Source organism: Crocuta crocuta, unplaced genomic scaffold, assembly GCF_008692635.1.
Source record: "Crocuta crocuta isolate KB4526 unplaced genomic scaffold, BGI_CrCroc_1.0 scaffold143, whole genome shotgun sequence".
Lineage (NCBI taxonomy): Eukaryota > Metazoa > Chordata > Mammalia > Carnivora > Hyaenidae > Crocuta > Crocuta crocuta.
The window spans coordinates 3,365,681-3,374,451 of NW_027529175.1; the positions used below are offsets into that span (position 1 = coordinate 3,365,681).

Below are 8,771 nucleotides of genomic sequence, written 5' to 3' on the forward strand. Positions count from 1 at the left end.
GGGCCCCCCCCCCCCCGCAGCCCCCTAACCCGGGCGCAGGAACTGTTTGCTGCCCAAGCCCAAGTGCAGATGTGGAAACCTCTCATCATACCCACTGGGCATGGTAGGAAATTCAACCAATGACCTTGGAGCGAGCAAGCGAGACAGACAGACAGACAAAGACACAGCTTGGGTGGGGGAGGGGAGCAGAGAGGGACACACAGAATCCTGTCAGCACAGAGCCCAGTGAGGGGCTTGAACTCCTAAACCGTGAGGTCATGACCTGAGCCAAAATCAGGAGTCATAGCCTCAACCGACGGAGCTACCCAGGCACCTCAATGAACAGACTTTTTTTTTTTTTTAAGTTTATTTATTTATTTTTTGAGGGAGAGACTGAGAGAGAGAGCAGGGGAGAGGCAGAGAGAGGGAAAGAGAGAATCTGCATTGACAGTGCAGAGCTGGACATGGGGCTTGATCACATGATCTCATGACTGGTGAAATCATGTCCTGAGCCGAAATCAAGGCTCAGACAGACACACTTAACCCACTGAGCCACCCGGGCGCCTCAACGAATAGACTTTTTTTTTTTTTAATATTTTTTTTTATTTCTAGGAGAGAGAGAGAGAGACAGCGTGAGCAGGGGGGGGTCAGAGAGAGAGGGAGATAGACTCTGAAATAGGCTCCAGACTCTGAGCTGGCAGTCAGCACAGAGCGCGACGCGGGGCTCGAACCCACGAACCGCGAGATCATGACCTAAGCGAAAGTCGGACGCTTAACCGACTAAGACACCCAGGCGCCCCTCAACGAATAGACTTTTTAAGAGCAGCTTTAGGTTTACAGAAAAACCGACCAGAAAGTACAGAGAGGTCCCGCCTGGTCACTAGATTCCCCAGCACTGGCATCCGCATTAGCGTGGTGCACTTGTTACCGCTGCGGAAGCAATACCATTACTCACAAAAGCGCACAGTTTGACGGATTTCGACCAGTGCATAATGACACGTGTCCATTGCAGGGTCACACAGAACGATCTCGCTGGCCCAGGAATCCCGTCCACCCTCCTTCCCTGAGGCCCTTGGCAGCCATCCAGCTTAACTCCCGAGTTCTGCCTTTTCCAGAATCTTGTACGGTTGGAACCGGACATTACACAGCCTTTCCAGACTCGCTTCTTTCACTTGGTGACACGCACTGAAGCCGCTTCTATGCCTTTTTGTGACTCGATAGCTCATTTCTTGTTATCTCTGGTAACACTCCATTCCATGCAATGCAGTCCATCTGTTCAGCCATGGAGGCTTCGAGTTTGGGCAACTTAGCAGTAAAGGTCCCGAGAGTATCCACGTGCAGGGTTTTGTGTGGACCTGAGTTGCCAGCTCGTTTGGGTCAATGCCAAGAAGCGCTAATATATTTTTTCAGGAGGCAATCATTTTGGATCTGCAGGTGCATGTGGGCTGGAGCCGTGAGGTCAGAAGAAGCACCTATGAGGAATGCGGGTAAGTGTGTGCAGAGTTATCTGAAAATGTGTGAGGCCCCCAGAAGCACATTCAAGCTGGGGGACAAGGGAAGAGGACCCAGGGTGGGAGAGGCGAACATGAGGTAGGGGTGCAACACCAGTCGACAGCCAGGGCACAATCACTGAGGCCTGAAATGTCACCTGCACGCAGAGGAGGGGGCAGGTGCTGCATCAGAAGATGGTGTGAAGCTCAAGGACATGGCACTGTTTCTTTTCAAGTTAGCTTTTTCTTTCTTTCTTTTTTTTTTTTAATTTTTAATGTTTATTTATTTTTGAGACAGAGCATGAGCATGTGAGGGGCAGAGAGAGAAAGGGAGATACAGAATCCGAAGCAGGCTCCAGGCCCTGAACTGTCAGCACACGGTCCGACGCGGGGCTTGAACTCAGGAACCATGAGATCATGACTTAAGCCAAAGTTGGACGCTTAACCAACTGGGGCACCCAGGCGCCCCAAGCTTTTTCCTTCTAAAGTTTATTTACTTATTCATTCTTTTTTAAAATTAAAACATTTTTTTGATGCTTTTTATTTATTTTAGAGACAGAGAGACAGAGTGGCAGCAGGGGAGGGTCAGAGAGAGAGGGAGACACAGAATCCGAAGCAGCTCCAGGCTCTGAGCTGTCAGCCCAGAGCCCAACGCAGGGCCCAGACCCACAAACTGTGAGATCATGACCTGAGCCAAGGTCAGATGCTTAACCGACTGAGCCACCCAGGTGCCCCTTAATTTTTTTTTAATGTTCATTTATTTTTGAGAGACAGTGAGAGAGAGAGAGAGAGAGACAGAATGTGAGCAGAGGAGGGGCAGAGAGAGAGGGAGACACAGAATCCGAAGCACGCTCCAGGGTCAGCACAGAGTCTGACGTGAAGCTCAAACCCACAAACTATGAGATCGTGACCTGAGCTGAAGTGAAGAGTCGGATGCCCCAAGAACATGGTGTTTTAACTGGGCCTCAGGAAGGGGCAGGGTTTCAGCAGGTTGAGGTGGGAGCGGAAGAGCCTGCCAGGTTGTGGACACAGTGTCTGAGGGTCCCTGGGGCCAGACACTGAGAAGCAGCGCTGGCTGGGGAGGGGGAAGCCAGGAGGCTCCCCTGTATCTGCAACTGGGAAAGCCACTCTAGGCCCTGTGACAGGCTGGGCCAGTGCCGGCGGGGAGCTGATGCTCCAAAGCCCCTCCCAGGCGAAGGGGGTTCCTGGGTGGCAGCTGGTTGCAATTGTCCATTTGTGCTCCCGTTTCCTTTCTTTCTCAAAGCCTTTCTGTTTGGGCCTCCCTGCCTGCGGGCAGGAGACATGGCATCCTCCTGGCCGGAACTGGGTGTCATATGCCCACGACACGCCCCTCAGCGTTTGCGGCCGTGACTCAGCCTGCACCCTGCCCGGGGCTCTGCCAGCCCCGGCTTCACCCTCCCTTGACACTCACCCACATTCTGGCTCCGCTAGCCAGGGCGATCTTCTCCGTGAGTCGGTGGGCGGCACCTGGAAACTTTGGAAAGTTTTCACTTGCCCAGGGGACAGCGGGGACCGGGGAGGGGGACCCAGCAACAAAGACCTACTAAGAATAAGAGAAGAGCAACCACCTGGCTGGTCGGGATGACTGTCCCGCTCGCGCCACCACCCACACCGAGGAAACAAGGAAAACAGAGGTTCAAGGAACCGAGAGCAATAGCCAGCGAGTGGGCGGGGACCCTCCCAGGGATGCAGATTCCAGAGCCGGGCTTTGGATTCATGTCTACTGAGCAGGAACTCAAAGCCGGACACCATCTGGGCACCAAGGGTGCCACGGTGAATGACATAAGTCCCTGCCCTCGTGGGGCAGACCTGCTATAGGGGAGAGGAGACCCCACAAATCGGCAAGCGAGCGGCGACGTCCGCCTCAGGGCCTTGGAGCGCAGCCCATCCCCCGGCTGCTGGCCGGTCATGTGCCATGTGCGCACTGCTCTCCTTCCTCCCTCTGCCCTGAAAGGGCTCTTTCCCCTTTTCCAGAAGCACCAGATCAAAGTTCCAGGTCACCTCGGGTTGCTGGCACAGTGCGGCATGCCCCCTTCGGCCTAGGGGACTCCCGCAGGCTCAGAGGCAGAAAGGCCCTCCAAGCCACCTCTTCCAACCTTCTCGTCCATGGAGCGTCCTCCCCAGCGCACCCCGGGGAGAGGGGTACTCTCCCTGGGACGGGAGGCTCACTGCCCCAAAGATGAGCCATTCCACAGCTAGACAGGGCTAACAGACACGTCCCCCTGATGCCAAACCAACACCCGCCTCCTCGGTCCTTCTGCCCGCGGCTCCCTGTTCCGCCCTCTGCAACATCCCGTCACATAGGACTCCTCTTCGCCCTATGGCTCTTCGAATACTTCGTGTTACCCTTAAATATTCACTTCTTGGGAGGACATTTCCCCAACTTTTAAACCATTCCTCGGATACCAGCTGGCCTTGCTCTGGCTTGCCCAGGCCCCCAGCACCTGCTGCTCTGTGCAAAAGTGCTTTGCCAAGTGACCACCAAGCACGGAGGATGGAATGTCACCCGGATCTCAAGGTGTGCCTCATCTCCGCTGGGGATGGATGGCAAAGGGCCGGGCAGCAGAAGCCACACGGCTGGAGGGGAGGACAGTCACAAATGAGCAGACACCCGTGTCTCCATCGGTCAGTCATCCCGCTGACCCGTATCCAATGCCTGCTGCTGCCAGGCCAGGGCTGGGTAAATGCTGGAGTGGCCCTTGCAAAGCCATCAGAAGGTAAAAAAGCAAGTAAACGCCCGATTAAGCTAATTCCAGCTGGTGATCAATGCTTGGAAGCAAACAGAAGGTGATAAGAGACTGGCTAGGCAGGAAAGGATGATCAGGACAGCTTCTCTGAGAAGGAGAGCGCCAGACTTCTCCAAATGGCGAGATGGAGCCAGCCCTGCAGAGAGCAAGGGGAAGAGGATTCCAGGTAGAGGCGACTGCCAGTGCCAAGGCCCTGGGGCAGGGAAGAGTGTGGCACACGCAGAGGCTGCTCCAAAACGGGCAGGGGCAGAAATGAGAGGGCGGTGGGAGATGAGGCCAGAGGGGCGAAGAGCGTGAGTTTATTCTAAGATCCAGGGGAAGTTCCTTTGGAGGGCATGAGGCCTCACATATGATCTGACTTATGCTTTAAGTTTTAAGAGAAAGGAGAAGCAGTGTAGACAAGAGCTGTCAGTAAAGGTTTCGTGGAAGAGTCTGTGAAACCTTCCACCGCAGAATTAGAGATAAGTCACCCCCTCCTCCCAGAACTGAACATTTCAGCTCTTTGATATGGTTTCTCTCAAGAAGATATACAAATGTAACATATGCACAGAGCAAGTTGGTCAACATCCTTAGCCCTTAGAGAGATGCAAATAAAGCCACAGGACACACCATGTCACACCTGCAAAGATGGCCAGATGTAAAAAGACAGTCAAGGGGCGTCTGGGTGGCTCAGTCGGTTAAGTGTCCGACTTCAGCTCAGGTCATGATCTCACGGTCCATGGGTTCGAGTCCTGCGTCAGGCTCCGTGGTCACAGCTCAAAGCCTGGAACCTGCTTCCAATTCCGTGTCTCTTTCCCTGCCTCTCCCCCACTCATGCTCTATCTCTCTCCGTCTCAAAATAAATAAACATTAAAAAAAAATTTTTGAGACAGTATTGGTGAGGCCGTGGAGAAAATAAAACCACACGCACTGCTGGCGGGAATGTAAAATGGCACCCTGTGCTTTGGAAAATAGTTTGGCAGCTCCCAAAACAGTTTATTTATCTGTTATCCCCAAGGGCTATGAAAACATTTGTCCACAAGAAGGCTGTGCACAGATATGCATAGCGGCTACATACTCACAATGGCTACAAAGTGTTACTCACAGTGGCTACAAAGTAAAAAGAACTCAAGTGCTACCAGCTGGGTGCTGGGCAAACACCATGCTACCCACGCGTCCCCTGGAATACTGTTCAGCCATCAAAAGGCAGGAAATGCTGGTGCATCCTGACACCTCGAAAACCTTATGCTAAGTGGAGGAAGCTAGACATAAAACATCACATGCTGTAGGATTCCATTTATATAAAATGCCCCAAAAAGACCCATCTATAGAAACAAAGTAGGGTAGTGGTTGTCAGGGGCTGGGGGTAGGAATGGGGAGTTCCTACCAACAGGCACTGAGGGGTCTTGGGGGGGATGGAGACCTTTTAAAATTGGATTGTGGCGATGGCTGCACAACTCTGTACATTTGCTAAAAACCACTGAATCGTGCACTTAAAATGAGTGTTTATGGTATAAATTACATCTCAATAAAACTGCTCAAGGAGGTGCTTTCTCCCCCAGCCCCCGCTGGATTTTCTGCTCCATCATGGCAGGGACTGGCTCATCTTTTTCAGCAAAGGGTCCCTAGCACCTATAACAGCTAGGCACACGGTGAGCACCCAGTAAATATTAGTGGGATGAACGAATGAGTGAATGAATGAATGAGTGAATGAACGAATGAACGAACGAAGCCATAAAAAGTAATAACCTTTAGTTGGGTGCACGACCCCACTCTCTTCTCTCCTACGTGTCCCTACTTGAAAGACTTGTCTATGTGGCTGGTTCACTTCCTCATGGGTCTCCCTGCCACACTGTGACCTTGAACTCCCAGGTTGTGAAGTCCCCTCCCCCTCCCGCCCCCCGCTCAGGTCTCAGACCATGACCCTGGGCAGCGCTCACCCCTGAGATGCTGTGTTCCTGTGGGCTGACCTAGGACAGCTGCCCTCTGCCTTCGGGCCACCTGCTGGGGCACCCTTGCCAGCTCCACGCTGATGGCCCTCAGTTCTGTGTCACCGTCCAGCCTCCGACACTCGGCTGCCACCACGACGGCCCACTGTCCTCAAGTTCAACATCTCTAAAACGGAAGGTCCTCCTTCTGCTGAGCTGCTCCCCCGCAGAGCCCCTGCCTTGAAGGAACCTTCCAGAAACCTGGGCACCTTGGTTGACATCTCTCTCTCCCTTCCTCACTCATCCCCACCCCCACCCCCCACCAAGTCCTGTTGACGCTATTTCTAAGCATCTCCTCTCTCTTCAGACCATCATCTAGGTGACGCTTCCATCTGTGTCCCTTGGCAAAACCACAGTGACGTTTTTATAGGTTGGGATGCTGTGGGGGGCAGGCATCAGAGGCCGTGTCTAGACAGCTCAGGCTAACGGCAGCACAGAGGGGAAGAGCAGTGGAATGGAAGGGAAAACTGAATGGTCAGGACCGGGGAAAGCGAGTGACAGGGCAGCCCCACACCCTGGCCTTTCAAGCTCACGGTCCTTCTTGCAAGGGGACCCCACCTCAGTAGCTCAGCCTCACAGTCTCTCTGCTCTGGTTTGGTTTTAGCTGGGCCAACGTGGGGGAGGGGCCCAGGCGGAGGGAGCGGCAGCTCCTTCCAGAATCCGAGGAAGTCACCTGTGCCCTGCAGCCAGCCCTCCCAGAGCCCCGAGCCCTAATCCCCAGCACCGATGCAGCACAACCTGAGGGCTGGGGTCNTCAGTGCCTGCCCTCCGGGTGGCTGCAAATCTCCCCATCCCTGGCATGGCTCCTTCCTCTTCTCTCTCTCCCCTTTACAGCGAACTCTGCTAAGCCAGGACTGGCCCGTCTCGTTCACGGCTGGGCCCCGGGACCTGCTCGCCAAACAGCAGACGCCCCCCCAACCCCCCAGGGGACACCGTGGAAAAGCAGGGAAATGGGCTTGCTGGAGACAGCTTTCTACCCGGAACTGTGACTCCACAGTCACAGTAGCGGGACCTCACTGAACGTCTCCTGGGAAGTACGGCTGACTCTGAACAATGAGGGGTCAGGGGGTGCAGACACCCCCCTCCCGCCACGCAGTCGAAAAGTCGCCTGTGACTTTTGTCTCCCCAAACTTAACTGCTCACAGCCCAGTGCTGACCAGAAGGAGGTCTCTCTGGTAACACAAACAGGCTGATTAGCACACATTCTATACGTGTTAATTCCACACTGCGTTCTCACAATGAAGGGAGTTAGAAGAAAACGGTATTAAGATCACAGGGAACAGAAAATACGTTTACAGGGCTGTACTGATCGGAAAAAAATCCAATGCGTAGATCCGTGCAGTTCAAACCCGCGTCCTTCAAGGGTTGGCTGTACTTCAGTTACCTTGATTTTGCAACGTTTACCTGTCTACTTTCAAGGCTCAAACCCTTTTCACACAAACGCCCCCTGCTGGGCAACTGAGAATTGCTCCTGCCTCGCTCCCCCTCCCTCCCCCACCCCAGTGCCCAGAAGCCACTCCCTCCACCCCCACCCTCCCACCTGCATGCCCTCCGTGCCCAACCTGAGTTCACTTTCTTAGCTCTTCCCTGCTCTGCTTCCCTCCTGCCCCCCTCCCATCTCCAGCATCCTCCAAACCAGCCCCCAGACTCACATCTCTAAGGACACCAATCTTGTCACTCCTCAAAAACATTCAATGGCTCCCTAGTGCCTACGGAATTGGTCCAGATTCTTTAGCCTGGCATCCAGTATCCTTCATACTATGGCTCTGAACCATCTTCCTGACATTAACCTTCACCATTCCCCTGCCTTCCATGCAGTTTTCACTCATGCTTTTAAGATATACAGCTCAAGCTCCTCCTCCTCCAGGAAGCCGCCTGGGATTGCCATGCTGCTTCTCCAACCCTGAGCCTCTGCTGTCTTTTTCATTGCTGCATAGGCCTGGTCTGTACAAGAAATAGCTTGTGAACCCCTTGAGGGTGGGCACGGATTCTTAAAAGTTGTAGCAAAAATGTTAACTGATGGTGACTTGGTGCTTTTACAATCATTCTCTTTCCTTCCCCCTGATGGCCATCTGAGGTGGCTGGTGGGCACGGGTTGTGATCTCCACCTTGCAGATGAGGAAACAAAGCTCAGAGAGGCTAAGTAACTTCTTCACAGGTGCACAGCAAGAAAATGGGGGGGGGGGCTGCAGAGCTGGTTCCTCTGCCCTGATTCTGTCTTTGGTCCATCATCCCCTGCAGGCTCCCTTGTGTGCTTCCCGTACCCCAAACTTACCCATGGAGAGTGACAGCCAGGTTCTGTCAGCCAGAATCTTCAGTGTCGGTCCCCGGACGCTGTCCCGCGGCTATCGTGACCTGTTGTTTCCACGTGAAAACAACTTGCAGAGCAGACGGCACCCCGTGCTGGAAAGAGCTGATGGGAGGTCACAGATGCCAGTCTCATGAAGCCCGTGCCCTTCAACAGCTGTGTGACCTTGGGAAGCTCCACCCACAATGAGGGACCAGGCAGCATCCCCTGGCTCCCAGATTAGGTGCTGGGATCTTTTTTCACGATGATGATGATTTTT

The 8,771-nt window shown here is 53.8% G+C and overlaps 1 long non-coding RNA gene across 1 annotated transcript in view; it reads left to right on the forward strand.

The window, feature by feature from the left end:
* Nucleotides 1-8,771, forward strand: part of LOC144226454 (uncharacterized) — an 11,614-nt gene extending 2,843 nt beyond the window's left edge. Inside the window, exons 2-3 of the long non-coding RNA XR_013333644.1 lie at nt 1,390-1,466; nt 8,446-8,771. This is a non-coding gene — a long non-coding RNA (uncharacterized LOC144226454). The remainder of the gene's footprint in view (nt 1-1,389; nt 1,467-8,445) is intronic.